Raw genomic sequence first — 19,969 nt, forward strand, 5'->3', positions numbered from 1 at the left:
AAGTAAAATAGTTTAATTTTCGGTTTTAGTCCACGCGGCCCGCGCTCCGCCAGTAATCCGTATGAATAAAAAAATATATGCCACAACACAAGGTATGTATTAACATCCTTGTGTCGTGTGGAGAAAGTTTACGCTGCTCAGTACTCCTCTACGCAGGCTGCCCTGTGTAGGTCTGACTGTCTGTCTCTGAGAGTGAGAGTGACGTATGTGGCTTCCAAACTGTGGTACACGGCCCAGAGCAGAGCGGCATGGAGCGCATGCGGTCCTCGCTTCTCCCCTGTTTTAAAACTCGCTGGTTTTCCAATAAAAAATATACTTTTTTTTGTCTTTTTTTACCGCGGTAAGCACACTGACACCGCGGTAGACCTCGGTTTACCGCGGTACGGCGGTACGGCGGTTACCGTGTCCAACCCTAGTAGTGAGTGGTTCCGAAAGGAGCTAGGTTTAGGCATAGTTTTACTGACTGAACTCAAACTCCATTTTAACCATGATAGATTCCTCAAACACCTGTCCTGGTTTCTGGGGACACATACTACTAATATGTGAGGGAGACATGTTTTTCAATTATTTATTTTCATTAATATTTTGTTGTATTTAATTTTCATTTTCCCAAAGAATTATTCTCGGATGAAATTAAGCTTTAAAGCTACAATTTCTTTTCAGCGTTTTTGACAGCGTGCAGGACTGCGGGTCCTTTTCTTCTGGAAAATGCTCCCAAAAGCCAAAATAAACACTTTTTGAAAGTTAAATATCCCTTAACTGGATAAATGGTGCATTCAACAGACTCAATGCCTATTGTATCAATTGGAAGGAAATAGTGAGAGATGCTTTTAAAGTGAGAACATCATCACATGGTAACACAAGGCATGTTATCATTTTGTGGTTTCTTCTTCTCTCCTCATTCTCCATCCCAGATTTCGTTCCCTCCCAAACACCAGCCAAGAAACATGTTTGTGACCAGTGTGGGAAAACGTTCAGCCGGAGAGGTCATCTCAAACGACACCAGAGCATCCATACGGGAGAAAGGTCCCACCACTGTGACCAGTGTGGGAAAACGTTCAGCCTGCGAGGAGATCTCAAACGACACCAGAGCATCCACACTGGAGAAAGGTCCCACCACTGTGACCTGTGTGGGAAAACATTCAGACGGAGAGGTCATCTCAATCAACACCAGGCCGTTCATACAGGAGAAAAGTCCCACCACTGTGACCTGTGTGGTAAAACATTCAGCCAGAGAGGTGATCTCAAACGACACCAGACCGTTCATACAGGAGAAAAGTCCCACCACTGTGACCTGTGTGGTAAAACATTCAGCCAGAGAGGTGATCTCAAAAGTCACCAGAGGATTCATACAGGAGAAAAGTCCCACCACTGTGACCAGTGTGGGAGAAAGTTCAGCCACAAACATACTCTCAGAGAGCACCAGAGAATCCATACAGGGGAAAAACCCTACCAATGTCTCCAGTGTGGGAAAAGGTTCAGCCAAATGCCCAATCTCAAAGCACACCAGAGAATCCATACAGGAGAGAAGCCATACAACTGTGAGCAGTGTGGGAGAAAGTTTCGCCGTAGGACTGATCTCAACCGTCACCAGAAGATTCACACAGGAGAGAAACCGTACCACTGTGACAAGTGTGAGAAATGTTTCAGCAATGACGCAGGCCTCAGAGCTCACCAGAGTATTCATTCTGAAAACTATTATTTCTGTGACCAGTGTGAGAAACGGTTCAAACGCCACAGTCACTTAAAGAGTCACATCCAACATATTCATACTTGAATGAAGCGAAGAAGGGTTTTAACCCATACAGTATGATGCTTTTAAAGATGTGAACCACTAGAACCATTCCACTGTAGGGAAGCTGTCATACTGTGAATTGTGTGGAGTTTTCAGTGGAGACAAATGTTAGTATCTCCATGTGCACTGAGCCATTTTTTCCCTTTTTTTATAGCATCAGTATCAGCAAGTATTCAGTCAAATGTGTCGGAATTTGAATCACTTTAAACATGTCATCCCTAATTTCAGCATTTCTTTATATGCAAAATGCAAAAGGTTTGAAAATTGTACCTATACATGTGTTAATCTATTGAGAGTTTTCTTTTCTTTTTCAATTACCACGCACTTATAATTAGTTATTCTTATTAAACATCTACTTAAAGACTAAAAGCCAATCAGATTTTTTCATTTGTATGTTCCAGTGTTCAATGCCAACAACAAAGTGAAATTGGTAAAGGAACACTTCATCCACTTTCAACCTATCTTCATATAATCGGTCCTCACCAATGATCATTACACTATTGTACCATTTGTGTCTACTCACTCTGTGTCTCAGAAGGAGGGCTGTGGACTGTTCAGAAAGCTGCCTACCAATGACCTCTTCATGCAGAATCCAAGCTAATACAAACGCTAGGCTTTCTATTCCTGGAAAGTTGGAATGCTATAACGGAAGCCCTTGTTCTTGCGTTAATGAAAAATAAAATTGGAAATCTTGTTTGAAAGAAAGAAACCTGCCTAAGTCTCCAGGATGGTTGCCAGCTGATAAGCGGATTCCGCCAATGCATTTCAATGGGAAGTGGTGGCAGTTTTTACATTATGTTTTGACACAGAAATGTGTCATAATGATTCACCAGGAGTCTGTGTGCCTTGGTTCCAGGCTTAAGATAATGGATATGAATATTTTCAGAAATCTTTTATATGGGACAACAATTAATGGGCTTTCTACAGTATATGTGGAACCACCAACATTTCCAGCACTGCTGTGCCCTATTCATAGCCGTGGACATGGAAATCACATTTAATGTTTGTGATTTATTTCCCCCTCGACCAGGGTGGTTTACCAGGCTACCTGAATAGTGATGAAAATCATCAATAACTTATTCATATTTGTCTGCATTTGCCGTAACAGCAATGGTTGTGATGCTGTGATCCACACTTTAGTCTTCACATTATGAGGCCACTAGTAGGCTACCAGTAGTTCTCAAACCTTTTATTTGGAGAGTTACAGACCTGCAGAAATCTCTCACACACACACACACACACACACACACACACATCCCAAATTCTTGTATTTTCTTTTTGTATGAGCGTGTATTTCTGTTTGTATTTTTTCAGTCAAATCAACTGAACAAAGGACTTCTGCTAGTTTATTGAATTTTGGAAAATGTATCTCCTTTTTGAAGGTATCACATTCACCATTCAAAATGTAGCTAATGTTTGTTTGAAGTGATGTCTACCTAGGTGCTTAGAACATATTATTATTGTTATTATTATTTAGAGTGTACCAGACAAAGGAATGTCCAGCTGAATATATTATTCAGTTAACGGAGCACACTGCACACCTGTCATATATTAAAGGCTTGCATAATGGTTGATAAAGGAGAAAATAAGAACAGAATTTACAGACGAGTGCAGTGCTCTTGAGTCGAGTTCACTTGTCATATTAGTGCAGTGTCATGTTGTTCCACAGGAGGGCAGTCTAACCACATGGGAAGTTACAGGGAGTTATTATCATAGAGCCAGTGGTTCTCAACAGTGGTGGAAAAAGTAAGCTACTCCAAATGTTTCTAAGTAAAAGTACCAATACCACAATATAGGAAATCCTAAATGTTCAAAATGTTACTTACATTTTATGTTCAATACTTGTTTCTTCTACTCCACTACATCTCAGAGGCAAATAGTACTATGATTATTTGAAAACTTTATTTAGCTACTACTTTTTTGAGCATAATCACTAAACTCTGGAAATTTGAAAATAGCCGATCTACAAGCTGACAATGCATTGCAGCGGATGCATTGTGAGCTTGTAGATTGGCTATTTTCAAAGGATTTTAATACATTTTCATACATAATGATACCTTGGGACATTCTGCATAATGAGGTAGTAGTCTACTTTTACTTTTGGTACGTTGATACCAATACTTTTGCAGCTTTCACTCAAGTAACATTACAGACTGCACTGTAGGTTTACATTGCAGTAGTGATACTTTTACTCAAGTAAAGACATTTAGTACTTTTTCCAGCACTGCAGCCACAGGTGTGTCTTATTAGCTCTCATTAACCAGATCAGAGGCTCTCTGTGCATGCGTGCTGCTGACAAGGAAGCGTGGGTCTCAGTTGGAGGTGTTGGTCAACTCAACTCAAGGTGTAATAGTTTACAGATCATTTGTCAAGTCATTTAATACATACTACTGCTTCACTGGATAAAATGTTGAGTAGATTCAGATCCCAGCTGGTAAGACCAGTCCTCAAATGTGGATTAAATGTGGATTGTCCACATGGACTGAACGTGAGCTGTTTAGGGTTTTCCAAACAAGAGAGAAGATGGTGATGGTTTCCAAAAGCAGTTCATCTTTGTCAGAGGAGGATGGATGCAAGATAATGGACGCCATGCTGATACCACAGATAAAGTTAAACAGAACAGGTAGGCCTACTTGATGTTTGTATTGTAGCCTTTCTTTCATCTTCAATAAGCCCTGTTTCTGTTTGAATAGGAGAGAGAATGAACAATTGAAGGGAGAATTAGGCGATTTTTAGCCTCTGTTGGGGCTAACTCCAGTCAGACAGAGAATACTTTATACCAGTGTTTCTTTATACCAAACCTTTTCATGTCAAGGACCCCCAAATTGACACATATTAGCCCACGGACGCCCATTAGAGAAGATGTTTTTGGCTTTAGCAGTGATTCTCAACCATTTTAATTTCAAGGAACCCCAGTTTGATATGCATTAGAGTTAGACCACGGACCCCCATTTGATAACATTTTCATCTCTCAGACACCCACCAATCTATACTGTCATCAGTGTTAATTTAATAGGGTCCATTTGGTTTCATTTGAACACTAAGAGTTACAGACCCATAAGAATCCAGTAAGAGTTACAGACCCATAAGAATCCATGTGTTTCCTAACTATGAATTATTTGTCTGGGGACCCCCTGGAGCCCTCTCAAGGACCCCTGGGTACCAATCCTTTATACCAGAAAGAAAAAGTGTCACAGGTTGCTTTTCGTGTTATATCCTTCATATAGGCCTAACAGTACATGTCATACGTCATTGTTTTGCAACCTGTGGGTCAGGACCCCCAGGGTGGTCCACAAATTATTGTGGGGGGGGGGGGGGGGGGGTCCCCAGATTAATTTAATGTGCAACATTGTTTTCTCACTCAACCGTAAACGAACCAACAAAGTTTAAGTGTATAGAGGGTATATGAACCAGTAAGACTCCCTAATCGGGAGATAAGCGACCGTTGGTCGCTTATCTCCACAAATAGGCCAAAAGTTTGTTTTACCAATTATCAAGAAATACGGGCAGTTGACAGTTTGCCATGGTTACTCATTGAAGTTGAATCTCCATATATGGAGACATAAGTTGCTCATACCATAGCAACCATGTTTTTTACAGGGCCTGGGATTGATGACATCAGAAATCTCCATATATGGGCATGAAAGGGATTTTGTTTCTGGAAATATGTCTGTGGGGTGCCACATTTGGAATAAAACACTTACATCACACATCTGGATATCCATACAGCCCATCTAGTTTGCCTGTGTCCATTTATGCCCATATATCTGATGACATTGGGACAATGATCTCCATATATGGGCATAAAACTTATGTTAATTAGTAAAGCCTGGGGATCTCCATATATGGGCATGAGGGGTACCCTAAAAGGGCATCATCTGGGAATAGCAAATATAGTTATCCTAGAAAGTGAAAATCTTACATCAAAGGCCATAACTACCTACCTACCACCATACTGCATTCCTCATTAAACTACCTACCAGTAAGATGCCTATAGGGAGAAAAGCAAAGGGCGAGGTTGCACCATTTCTTGGTCTTCTGGCCAGTGATATATATCGGACCATTTAACCATATATGGAGACATCTGGTACCCAAAGATATTCACAGATATGGGCTTAATATTGATGACATAAGGGATCTCCATATATGGGCGTAAAAGGGATTTGGTTCCCCTGGCATCACAGGGATCTCCATATATGGGCATAAAATGGATTTGGTTACCCTGGCAACACGGGGATCTCCATATCTCCATATATGGGCAAAAAAGGGATTTGGTTCCCCTGGCATCACAGGGATCTCCATATATGGGCATAAAAGGGATTTGGTTCCCCTGACATTACAGTGATGTCAGTGGCTGGTTCTACAGAGGGGATCTCCATTAATGGGCATAAAAGGGAATGTATGTATGATGATGTCAGATATCATAGACGTCATAGGACTTTCACATAACGAATAACTGAGTAAGCATGTAAACCCGTAAAATCTATATTTGGGCATGGCTGATTTATGACCTCATCATGATGACACAAGCAAACACAGCTGAATTGTATAAATGATCAGTGCAGAAACCAACAGAAGTATTTGACCAAGACTCTTCGATTTAAACATCAACAAAGGTGTGACGTTTGTTGATGGTCACAAAGGTGTGACGGACGGACGGACGGACGGACGGACGGCCGGTGGAGGTTTTCATAGTAAACTGCTCCCTGACGGTCGCAATTATGCACATTTCTAAAGTGTCAATTTAAGGACTTTTTAATACCTCTAAAATGTCAAATTAAACATTGGCCAAATTGTCAAACATTAGAGGCAGAAATTGTGAAAATAGAACCGTGTTATACAAAATGTATACTGGTCCCTAGTTAAAAAATGATTATTTTGGGGGTCGCTGGCCTGAAAAGGTTGAGAACCACTGAGTAATGAATACCTGGCTGTAACCATGGCAACCAAGGCCTTGACCCAGCCCTGCCATGACATCATCAATTGCCTAATTGATGATGCCTAAATGACAAGATGCCTCAAATGGCTCTTACACTTTGTGTAATATTAATTTCCAAATACACAGCCATAGATCGGTCTCCGCAGCAATAAAGTGCTCTGCATTGCGTGTGTACTCACACAATGATTAATTCCTAATACTTGGATTCTCTAGTTTCATATCTCTTTGAAAGTTCTGGCAGAAAAGGTGTGTTTTTAGTCAAACATCTCCACTTTTCCACAAGCTTCACATGGACGAAATTCTCTGTGGGCAAGGGGCCCCGTAATGACTGCAGGACTGAACATATCAAAACTTCCTTTGGGAAGCACAAACGTATGGGGCACACAATTGGTAGGGGGTGTGATTTAATTATAGCCTGACACTTCAGTCCGCACATCACCACCCCCTGCTGGTGGGTGGTGTGTAGTGTGGACTGAAGCTGCACATATTTTATTTTATTTCGAGTGCGCCCAAAGAGCGGGCGCATTGAATGGGCAAATCAGGGTTGTATGCTTGGGGCACGTGGTGTGGCTGCTCCGGTCCCAGCCCCCTCCAAACAGAGCTCTTGAGCTCACGTGAGACTCGCTCGTGGACTCTGATTGGTGTCCTCTGCCCACGTGAGAGTCTAGTGGACTCTGATTGGTCCGTGAAAACTGTCATGGCGGAGTCAGACTCGACTCGTATTATTTTAATAAACTATGAAATAGTGCCGTTTCTTCACGTTTTAATACCATTTTGCACTAACGTAAACATGCAGACATATAATATGTTATGAGAAATAACGTATTTTTGCTATGTCACGCCACGTCGCCGTCGCGTGTGTGTGTGTGTGTGTATGTGTGTGTGTGTGTGTGTGTGTGACGTCAATAGGCTTTAGCCCCCCCCCCCGCCGAAATAGAATGTCTGCCCTCAATTTCAGACTCTAATCCCAAAACGAAGTGTGTGATTGAGTCGGACGCTAGCAGTCAGGCAAATTTAATTTCCCCACGCCAATCTAAACGCACCTGTCGGTTGTGTATACGTTTGTGCTTGTGTTCTCAAAGGAGGTTTTCATATGTTCAGCCCTGCAGTCATTTCAGGTCCGGCCCGTCGCTGACAGCGAATGTCTTCTGTGTTAAGCTTGTGGAAAAGTGGAGATATTTGAGTAAACGCACGTTTTCTGCCAGACCTTTAAAAGGGATATGAGACTTTAGAGTCAGACAAAATCTGACTACCAAGTTTTAGGAACTAATCATTGGGGGAGTACACAAGTAGTCGCAGATGATTAAAGTGCCACGCAGTCAGTCTGCTAACCGGAGGCATAGGACCAGTGCTTAATTTGTGGGGGAACCAATCAAAGATGTGGGGGAACGGGGACTGGCCATAAGTCCGAAGGTTCATTAGTCCGAATTTAGTTAGGGTTACTGAGGTTAGGGTTAGGGTGACAGTGAAATAACACAATAGACAAGCTCTATACACACATACATCAGTAAGACTCCACAAATAGGCCAAAAATGTGTTTTTCCAAAATCGTCCTGATGGTGGCGCTAGATGGGACAGATGCGTTTTGATTACATGACTGTAGAGATACTGTGTACCGGTTTGCGTGATTTTTGGGCAAAATCTGTAGGAGCAGGGTCCAAAAATGTGTTTTTCAAAAATCGTCCAGATGGTGGCGCTATATGGGACAGATCCATGTTGATGACATTAGTGTAGACATACTGTGTACCGATTTGCGTGATTTTAGGGCAAAAATTGTAGGAGCAGTGTCCAAAAATGTGTTTTGCAAGAATCGGCCTCATGGTGGCGCTAGAAGAGGGCCATGTGAGAATTGATGGGTTGTGGTTTGGCAGGCAAGGAGTGTGTGTGCAAAATTTGGCATGGATCGGGGCAACGGTTGCGGAGATATGAGCAGGGCAAAAGTGTGACGTGTGACTGACAGACTGACTGACTGACTTGACGGAAGGACGGACGGACGGACTGACAGCCGGTGGAGGTTTGGATAGTATAGGAGTGCAAGTAACTGCAACCTACGGTCGCAATAACATGACAGTTATTTAGATTGATTATTCCAAATTGATAGATTGACTACCAGTGTTCTGATGGGCCACATGTGCCAAATGTTGCTGCTAATGTTATACTGAGTGCATACATTTAGGTGAAAAAGATTAACATCAAAAAAATCAAAAAAAATGTCTGTATAAAAAAATCACTGTATATATTATATTATATTCATCAGACACAAGAATTATTCTCTGAGGAAATGAAGCTTTAAAGCTACATCTATTTTTTCAAGATCTTTGACAGCGTGCAGGACTGCGGGTCCTTTTCTTCAGGAAAATGCTCCCAAAAGCCAAAATAAACACTTTTTGAAAGTTAAATATCCCATAACTGGTTAAATGGTGCATTCAACAGACTCAATGCCTATTGTATCAATTGGAAGGAAATAGTGAGAGATGCTTTTAAAGTGAGAACATTATCACATGGTAACACAAGGCATGTTATCTCTAATCATTTTGTGGTTTCTTCTTCTCTCCTCATTCTCCATCCCAGATTTCGTTCCCTCCCAACTACCAGCCAAGAAACATGTTTGTGACCAGTGTGGGAAAACGTTCAGCCGGAGAGGTCATCTCAAACAACACCAGAGCATCCATACTGGAGAAAAGTCCCACCACTGTGACCTGTGTGGGAAAACGTTCAGCCAGAGAGGTCATCTCAAACAACACCAGAGCATCCACACTGGAGTAAAGTCCCACCACTGTGACCTGTGTGGGAAAACGTTCAGCCGGAGAGGTAGTCTCAAACAACACCAGAGCATCCACACTGGAGTAAAGTCCCACCAGTGTGACCTGTGTGGGAGAAAGTTCAGCCAGAGAGGTAGTCTCAAACGGCACCAGAGAATCCACACAGGAGAAAAGCCCTACGAGTGTGAGCAGTGTGGGACAAAGTTCAGCCATGGAAAAACTCTCAGAGAGCACCAGAGAATCCATACAGGAGAGAAACCGTACCAATGTCTACAGTGTGGGAAAAGGTTCAGCCAAATGCCCCATCTCAAAGAACACCAGAGAATCCATACAGGGGAGAAACCATACCACTGTCAGCAGTGTGGGAAAGAATTTCGCCATAGGACTGATCTTGGCCGTCACCAGAAGATTCACACAGGAGAGAAACCGTACCACTGTGACAAGTGTGAGAAATGGTTCAGCACTGATGATGGCCTCAGAGCTCACGAGAAGATTCATTCTGAAGACTATTACTTCTGTGACCAGTGTGAGAAACGGTTCAAATGCCGCAGTCACTTAAAGAGGCACATCCAAGCTATTCATACCGAATGAAGCGGAGAAGGGTTTTAACCCATACATTCTGATGCTTTTGAAGATTTGAACCATTAGAGACTTAACACTGGAGGGAAGCTCTTTAATGTGAATTGTGTGGGAACAGTTTTCCATGGGGACAAATGTTAGTCTCCCCATGTGCACTGAGCTAGACTGGTTGGCTGATAATGATTATAATTATTGTTTTACTTTTTTGACAGCATCAATTATACTGATACATTTGTTCATTTGTTTATCATTTTGCTAAAAGGTTCTCAAATAGAAGCTTTTATTAAATCAATGTTTTTTTAATTGAAAATGATGCTTTGCTTTTTTTTCCCCCTTTTTTGGGGCCAGAATGTGTGCCCATTTCCCCCTGAAAGCTCCTTTTAGCTTTATAGGTTTATTTTTCAATTTTTTCTGTGACCACCCACCTAAAATTAGTTAGTTCTTAAATGTCTAGTGTCCTTTAAAGTGATATGTTTAAAGTGATTTGTCATTATCTGTTTACGAAGCCAAAGGTCAATCAGAAATGTAAATCGTATTTGTATGTTCCAGTGTTAAATGCCAACAACAAATCAGTAAAGGAAAACTTCACCTACATTCACCTACTTTCAACCCATCTTCATATAATCGGTCCTTACTAATGCTCATTAGAATATTGTATCATTTTTATCTGCTCACTCTGTGTCTTAGAGGAGGGCTGTGGAAAGTTCAGAAACCCAGTGGCCTCATCGATGCAGAATCCAACTGCAGGCTTTATATTCCTGGAAATAATGGAAGTGTATAATGGAAGCCATTGTTCTTGCTTTAATGAATATGAAATTTGAAATCTTGTTTGAAAGAAGAAAAGTATCCTGCCTAACAATAAAGTCACTGGAAGGTGGGTTTCTGAACTGTCCACTGTTTTCCCCAAAAAGGTGCTTGTCAGCTTATAGATAACAATACTTCTGTACTTTTACTTGTTAAAGCAGATATACAACTTGTAGATCTGCTATTTCCCAAGTGTAAAATCAGCCCTCATCGACGCCATCAAGACACACACAAACACCTGTGAAGAGAAGAGACTTCTAATCTGTCCAAAATGGCTGCTGCTGTGCATATAGCCTAAGCAAAAGTAACATCTGCTACTTTCAATGCTTTTGTGTGACACTGTAGTGTGATCAAGAAGGGCGTTCATTTACTAAAACAATATGGAGATGAGAGGTTTTTGCCCAACAATATACAGTACCATAATATCGTCTGGCAGGAACCTTGTACTGTATGTAAAAAAAAAAAAGGTACCTGTGTTCCAATGTTTCCAATGTAGATTTATTATTTCTCAAGCTAATATCTTTTGTTTTTCCATCACTGGTAAACTTCTTGCGGCGGGTCACATACAGTAGGGTGACCATATTCTGAAAATCCAAAAAGAGGACACTCTACCCGGCATATATAGCCTATATATATATATATATATATATATATATATATATATATATATAATTTTTCCCCCAATTTTTTTTCTATTAGTATAGTTTACTGCTCAATTATGCCCTATACCACTAATAGCCTATTATGTATTCAATTTTGAGGGGGTTCCAATTGGACCCTTTACAAATCTATTAATAGGCTAGAGATCCACTGATAAAGTATGCCTTTTGGCTCCTGTATGAACGTTCAGCTTTGTAACTAAATAAAAGAGAGGTAGCCCATTATTCAAACCGCCGTATCTTCTGCTTTACAAGGTTGTAGAAAAGATTCTGTCAATTTAGTTAGCAGAAGAGCTCTCACCTCGCACAGACTGTCTTGTAAGCTACTTTGCAGTGTTATGGGCTTGAAGCAGAACTTTTATAATTGTAAATGCCTAAATGGACACAGAAGACTACCAGCTTTGCTGACAGAACGCTCTGCTTCTCAATGTTGGTCACTCGCACTTTTTGTGCATTTCATCAGTGATTGAAAGCCGCGGTCGTCGCGAGCACCTTCGCCTCGCCGATACGCATCCGTAGAGCCGTCTCCCGTCATTTTTAGACCAGGATTGAGGGAGTAGCAGGCAAGATTCCTTCACCAATGTAAACAGTGAGGGAGTGAGCATTAATAGCGTTTGCAGTTCGTTTGGCTCTGCGCTGCGCGATCTGCTGCAGAGCTCTGCTCTGCTCTGCCTCTGATCTGAAAGCGAGACAGGCTGAGGGAGGGAGGGATCGCAGGCAGAGAGTAGTATGAATAATACACGTTCCGGGGTTAGCGCCTCTCACAGTGTGTTTCCAAAAGAACCATTGAACGTGCATTGTAAATGTCCGTGCTTAAACTGTGATATGCGCGAAACCCCGGACATTTGAAGGAATTTATAAAACCCCCCCGGACCGGCCGGACAGCCCCCTAAAAGAGGACATGTCCGGGCAAAAGAGGACGTATGGTCACCCTAACATACAGTGTTTCCATCTGTGCTTTGTGCTTTTTAGTGACTTCGGGGTTGTTTTTCAGTTAAAGTTGCTTGTAAATATTGGTTGTTGTGGTTTCTAAAAGTAATAGTTGCTTATTTGGGTTTGTTTCATAAATGTTTAAACCAGTGAGTCCCCACTTCTGAAAATATGTTGTGCCTGTAGCAGATTTGTGTTGTTAAAATAAAATGTATAAAACTATTTTTTTTTTTTAGATCTACAAGCTCACGTGTCACATCGCAACGCAAATATCCGATGCTTGTACGTTTGTAGTGCTCATGTGCAGTGGCACTTCTTTTTGGCTTGTTTTCAATGACCCGGTTTGCTTATCTCGTAAAATCTAGCAATACTGGTCCCATACTGCCACAGAAAGGGGAGAGAGAGAGACTGCCACAGAAAGGGGAGAGAGAGAGAGAGAGAGCATTGTTGAGATGAAAGCTGGTGAACTCAAGTGAAGACATGGCTTTCCGTTTGATCCCCAGTAAATCCTGTGATGTGTGTGTGTGTGTGTGTGTGTGTGTGTGTGTGTGTGTGTGTGTGTGTGTGTGTGTGTGTGTGTCCATGAGCTGCAGCTGCAGTAGGACAGGATATGACAGGGCTCAGCAGGGTCCAGAGAGCTCAGTCTGGTCCTGCATGCCATCCAACACAATCCCACTGCAACATGCACTGGCCAGGAGGGGAGGTGGCATTATTGATACTTTACTGCAGGGGTTCTCAAACTCTTATACCATGACCTCATATTATGAGGGAAATTATTTGGTGACCCCAGCCCCCAACGGCACCTTCCTGCAACCCCACTTTGCTTTACTGGTATTACATCATCATGAGGGCGTGGCACAGGCCAGCAAGCAGGAGCTTCTGAATCAGGCCCACATAAAGGCCCAGTTCTCCACACAGGTTGAATGAGGCCTATGTAGAAGCCCAGTTCTATAAGGCTGGACTCACACAGCTGCGTGAAACATCTTCTCTGTATCGGCTGAGAATGGCCACTGGAGGCGCCGTACTAATGCATTGTCAATGGAAGGTTGTTTGGTTTTTTGTCGTTGCCATGTCTCTAGCTCAACCGCAGCCTGTATGCTCTTGAAGAGACACGGCAACGACAAAACACCAAACAACCTTCCATTGAGAATGCATTAGTACGGCGCCCCCAGTGGCCATTCTCAGACGATAAGGAGAAGATGTTTCACGCATATGTCTGTGGTGCGCCCAACAGGTTGAATAAGGTCTACGTAGAGGCCCAGTTCTCCACACAGGAGGCCCAGTTCTCCACACAGGTTGAATAAGGCCTACATAAAGTACCAGTTCTCCACACAGGTTGAATAAGGTCTATGTAGAGGCCCAGTTCTCCACACAGGTTGAATAAGGTCTATGTAGAGGCCCAGTTCTCCACACAGGAGGCCCAGTTCTCCACACAGGTTGAATAAGGCCTACATAAAGGCCCAGTTCTCCACACAGGTTGAATAAGGTCTATGTAGAGGCCCAGTTCTCCACACAGGAGGCCCAGTTCTCCACACAGGTTGAATAATTAAGGCCTATGTAGAGGCCCAGTTCTCCAACAGGTTGAATAAGGCCTACATAAAGGCCCAGTTCTCCACACAGGTTGAATAAGGTCTATGGCCCAGTACTCCACACAGGTTGAATAAGGCCTACATAAAGGCCCAGTTCTCCACACAGGTTGAATAAGGCCTACATAAAGGCCCAGTTCTCCACACAGGTTGAATAAGGCCTACATAAAGGTCCAGTTCTCCACACAGGTTGAATAAGGCCTACATAAAGGTCCAGTTCTCCACACAGGTTGAATAAGGCCTACATAAAGGCCCAGTTCTCCACACAGGTTGAATAAGGCCTACATAAAGGCCCAGTTCTCCACACAGGTTGAATAAGGCCTACATAAAGGTCCAGTTCTCCACACAGGTTGAATAAGGCCTACATAAAGGTCCAGTTCTCCACACAGGTTGAATAAAGTCTACATAAAGGCCCAGTTCTCCACACAGGTTGAATAAGGCCTACATAAAGGCCCAGTTCTCCACACAGGTTGAATAAGGTCTACATAAAGGCCCAGTTCTCCACACAGGTTGAATAAGGCCTACATAAAGGCCCAGTTCTCCACACAGGTTGAATAAGGCCTACATAAAGGTCCAGTTCTCCACACAGGTTGAATAAGGTCTACATAAAGGCCCAGTTTTCCACACAGGCTGTTATAGCTTTGCATTTTACAATACTTTAAGAGCCATTAAGACCTGAGGCCCATTCTAAATAAACAAACAAATGTTTCTTCTAAATCCCAACAGTTTTCTGTTTCTAAAATCAGTGGTTCTCAAACCTTTTCATATCAAGGATTGATATGAAAATATATACAGTATGTATTTGGCCAATTTCTTTCCCCCCATAAGCTTTCTGAAAATATTTATATAAATAATTTTAGGCCTGGAACCAAGCCACCCATTTTCCTGGTGATTTCTTATTTCCCCCTTTTTTCCCCCAGAAATGTGTCATAATTCACCAGGTGCCTGGGTGGCTTGGTTCCGAGCTTGAAATAATTAGAGGAGAACATTATAGGCCTACCATAAAAAAAAAAAAAAAAAAAAGGCAGTGCTGGAAAGTAACTAATTACATTTACTCAAGTACTGTACTTGAGTACAATAAGGTAACTTTACTTTACTTGAGTATTTCCAATTTTCAATCCTTGTTCTTCTACTCCACTACATCTCAGAGGCAGTGCTATGATTATTTGAAAACTTTAGTTACTAGTTACTACTTTGTAGATTTTGATTACTCCACTTCAGCCATATTTAAACTCTGGCAATTTGAAAATAGCCGATCTACAAGCTGACAATGCATCACAGTGGACGCATTGTGAGCTTGTAGATCGGCTATTTTCAAAGGATTTTAATACATTTTCATACATAATGATATGATACCTTGGGACATTCTGCATAATGAGTAGGCTACTTTTACTTTTGGTACGTTGATACCAATACTTTTGCAGCTTTCACTCAAGTACAGTTGTTTAACAGACAGCACAGTAGGTTTACATTGCAGTAGTGATACTTTTACTCAAGTAAAGACATTTAGTACTTTTTCCACCACTGCAGCCACAGGTGTGTCTTGTTAGCTCTCATTAACCAGACCAGAGGCTCTCTGCGCATGCGTGCTGCTGACAAGGAAGCGTGTGGGTCTCAGTCGGAGGAGGTGTTGGTCAACTCAAGGTGTAATAGTTAACAGATCATTTGTCAAGTCATTACTTTACTGCTTCACTGGATAACATGTTGAGTAGATTCAGATCCCAGCTGGTATCACCAGTCCTTAAATGTCGATTGTCCACATGGACTGAACGTGAGCTGTTTAGGCTTTTCCAAACAAGACAGAAGATGGTGATGGTTTCCAAAAACTGTTCATCTTTGTCAGAGGAGGATGGATGCAGGATAATGGAGGCCATGCTGAAACCGCAGTTAAAGTTAAACAGAACAGGTAGGCCTACTTGATGTTTGTATTGTAGCCTTTCTTTCATCTTCAATAAGCCCTGTTTGAATAGGAGAGAGAATGAACAATTGAAGGGAGAATTAGGGCGATTTTTAGCCTCTGTTGGGGCTAACTTCCTATACAATGGAAATAATTCCAGTCAGACAGAGAATACTTTATAGCAGTGTTTCTCAAACCTTATCATGTCAAGGACCCCCAAATTGACACATATAAGCCCACGGACCACCATTAGAGAAGATGTTTATGTCTTTAGCAGTGATTCTCATCCATTTTAATTTCAAGGAACCCCAGTTTGATATGCATTAGTTAGACCACGGAATCCACTTGTTTCCTAACTATGAATCATTTGTCTGGGGACCCCCTGGAGCCCTCTCAAGGACCCCTGGTTACCAATCCTTTATACCAGAGAGTTGCATATTAAAGGAACTGAGTGGAGCTTACAGTAGGCTACAGGCCATGTAGCAGTTGTATCTGTAAATAGCATTGTCAACAGACAACTCTATAACATCTACTGTCACCAGTATGGATACAGTGTAAATACATTGTCCTATAAACACAGGAATAATGAATACAAATGGTACCCATCTTTAAAGTAGCCTACATAAGCCAATAAAACAATTAGTGTCAATTTAAGGACTTTTTAATACCTCTAAAATGTCAAATTAAACATTGGCCAAACTGTCAAATATTAGAGGCATAAATTGTGAAAATAGAACCGTGTTATACACAATGTAATTCCTCAACTCTTAGTTCTCGTCAGGGTGGGGGGGTCCCCAGTTAAAATATGATTATTTTGGGGTTCGCTGGCCTGAAAAGATTGAGAACCACTGTCATACAGCATGGCATTGCCTCTGCCACTGGCAACACCTGAGGCTGATTAGGGACAGAGTAATGAATACCTGGCTGTAACCATGGCAACCAAGGCCTTGACCCAGCCTAGCTCTGGTCCATCGCGTCACCTCCCGCATCGCTCCCGGTGACGCTCTGACAGACCCGTCGGGAAACGGCTGGACTCGAGATTGTCGGCCCCTCCGAGCGCTCAATACCAGTCAAAATAAACAAAACCGTTTCACTACTCACCAAACCAAAGGTTGTTTTACGCTGTTGAAAGTCTATTCTCCGCGGTGGTGAACCCCTCAGCACCCCACCTACTCTATCAAATACATTATTTTTGTCAAGAAAAAAAACGCACCCACCTCGAGCCACCTAGCGGCCACCACAGATACAATGGTTCACAACCCGGAAATAAGCGGCGGCCGAGTTGGATGCACTTTATTTCATGCCAAAAATAATGTATTTTACAGAGTAGGTGGGGTGCTGAGGGGTTCACCACCGCGGAGAATAGACTTTCAACAGTGCAAAACGACCTTTGGTTTGGTGAGTAGTGAAACGGTTTTGTTTATTTTGACTGGTATTGAGCGCTCGGAGGGGCCGACAATCTCGAGTCCAGCCGTTTCCCGACAGGTCTGTCAGAGCATCACCGGGAGCGATGCGGGAGGTGACGCGATGGACCAGAGCTAGACCCAGCCCTGCCATGACATCATCAATTAGGCCTAAATGACAAGATGCCTCAAATGGCTCTTACACTTTGTGTAATACTAATTTCCAAATACACAGCCATAGATCGGTCTCCGCAGCAATAAAGTGCTCTGCATTGTGTGAGTACTCACACAATGATTAATTCCTAAGACTTGGAGTCAGATATTGTCCTCTATTTCAGGGGTCTTCAACAGGGGGTCCTAGACGGGGACTGCCCCATAGGTCGAACTCCTGTTGGGTCGACTGAGGTTAGGGTTAGGTTTAGGCTAGCTCCTTTCGGAACCACTCACTTCACGGCTATGCCGCTCCGAGATGTGGTTCCTAGTCAGGGCATGCCCAAATGAGTTATAGCCGGCAATGCCGGGGGTGGTTCGCCAGGTAAACTACCGCTCTTACCGTCACCAAGCGTTGTATCCAAAAAGCAATGGTCCGGTTCCAGTCTCTTGCATCTCTACTTTTTTAGCGGCGAGGGTAATCCAAGCGGTGTGTTGAAACAATATTTTAAAACACGCTCACTTTGTCAGCCCGGTCTGTGTTTTTTGTTAACCTGTTGCCATTTCTCGCTGGGAAATCTCGCGACACGCTCCCATTTCTCGCTTGAGATTAATGGCGAGTCACATGGTTGCTTCCGTAACATTTCACTGGGAAAACACAGACCGGGCTGACAAAGTGAGAGTTTTTAAAGTATTGTTTCAACACAACGCTTGGATTACCCTCGCCGCTAAAAAAGTAGAGATGCAAGAGACTGGAACCAGACCATTGCTTTTTGGATACAACGCTTGGTGACGGTAAGAGCGGTAGTTTACCTGGCGAACCACCCCCGGCATTGCCGACTAACTCATTTGGGCATGCCCTGACTAGGAACCACATCTCGGAGCAGCATAGCCGTGTAGTGAGTGGTTCCGAAAGGAGCTAGGTTTAGGCATAGTTTTACTGACTGAACTCAAACTCCATTTTAACCATGATAGATTCCTCAAACACCTGTCCTGGTTTCTGGGGACACATACTACTAATATGTGAGGGAGACATGTTTTTCAATTACTTATTTTCATTAATATTTTGTTGTATTTAATTTTCATTTTCCCAAAGAATTATTCTCGGATGAAATTAAGCTTTAAAGCTAAATTTCTTTTCAGCGTTTTTGACAGCGTGCAGGACTGCGGGTCCTTTTCTTCTGGAAAATGCTCCCAAAAGCCAAAATAAACACTTTTTGAAAGTTAAATATCCCTTAACTGGATAAATGGTGCATTTAACAGACTCAATGCCTATTGTATCAATTGGAAGGAAATAGTGAGAGATGCTTTTAAAGTGAGAACATCATCACGTGGTAACACAAGGCATGTTATCATTTTGTGGTTTCTTCTTCTCTCCTCATTCTCCATCCCAGATTTCGTTCCCTCCCAAACACCAGCCAAGAAACATGTTTGTGACCAGTGTGGGAAAACGTTCAGCCGGAGAGGTCATCTCAAACGACACCAGAGCATCCATACGGGAGAAAGGTCCCACCACTGTGACCAGTGTGGGAAAACGTTCAGCCTGCGAGGAGATCTCAAACGACACCAGAGCATCCATACTGGAGAAAAGTCCCACCACTGTGACCTGTGTGGGAAAACATTCAGACGGAGAGGTCATCTCAATCAACACCAGGCCGTTCATACAGGAGAAAAGTCCCACCACTGTGACCTGTGTGGTAAAACATTCAGCCAGAGAGGTGATCTCAAACGACACCAGACCGTTCATACAGGAGAAAAGTCCCACCACTGTGACCTGTGTGGTAAAACATTCAGCCAGAGAGGTGATCTCAAAAGTCACCAGAGGATTCATACAGGAGAAAAGTCCCACCACTGTGACCAGTGTGGGAGAAAGTTCAGCCACAAACATACTCTCAGAGAGCACCAGAGAATCCATACAGGAGAAAAACCCTACCAATGTCTCCAGTGTGGGAAAAGGTTCAGCCAAATGCCCAATCTCAAAGCACACCAGAGAATCCATACAGGAGAGAAGCCATACAACTGTGAGCAGTGTGGGAGAAAGTTTCGCCGTAGGACTGATCTCAACCGTCACCAGAAGATTCACACAGGAGAGAAACCGTACCACTGTGACAAGTGTGAGAAATGTTTCAGCAATGACGCAGGCCTCAGAGCTCACCAGAGTATTCATTCTGAAAACTATTACTTCTGTGACCAGTGTGAGAAACGGTTCAAACGCCACAGTCACTTAAAGAGTCACATCCAACATATTCATACTTGAATGAAGCGAAGAAGGGTTTTAACCCATACAGTATGATGCTTTTAAAGATGTGAACCACTAGAGCCATTCCACTGTAGGGAAGCTGTCATACTGTGAATTGTGTGGAGTTTTCAGTGGAGACAAATGTTAGTATCTCCATGTGCACTGAGCCATTTTTTCCCTTTTTTTATAGCATCAGTATCAGCAAGTATTCAGTCAAATGTGTCGG

This window comes from Nannobrachium achirus (assembly GCF_963921795.1).
Source record: "Nannobrachium achirus genome assembly, chromosome: 18".
Classification (NCBI taxonomy): domain Eukaryota; kingdom Metazoa; phylum Chordata; class Actinopteri; order Myctophiformes; family Myctophidae; genus Nannobrachium; species Nannobrachium achirus.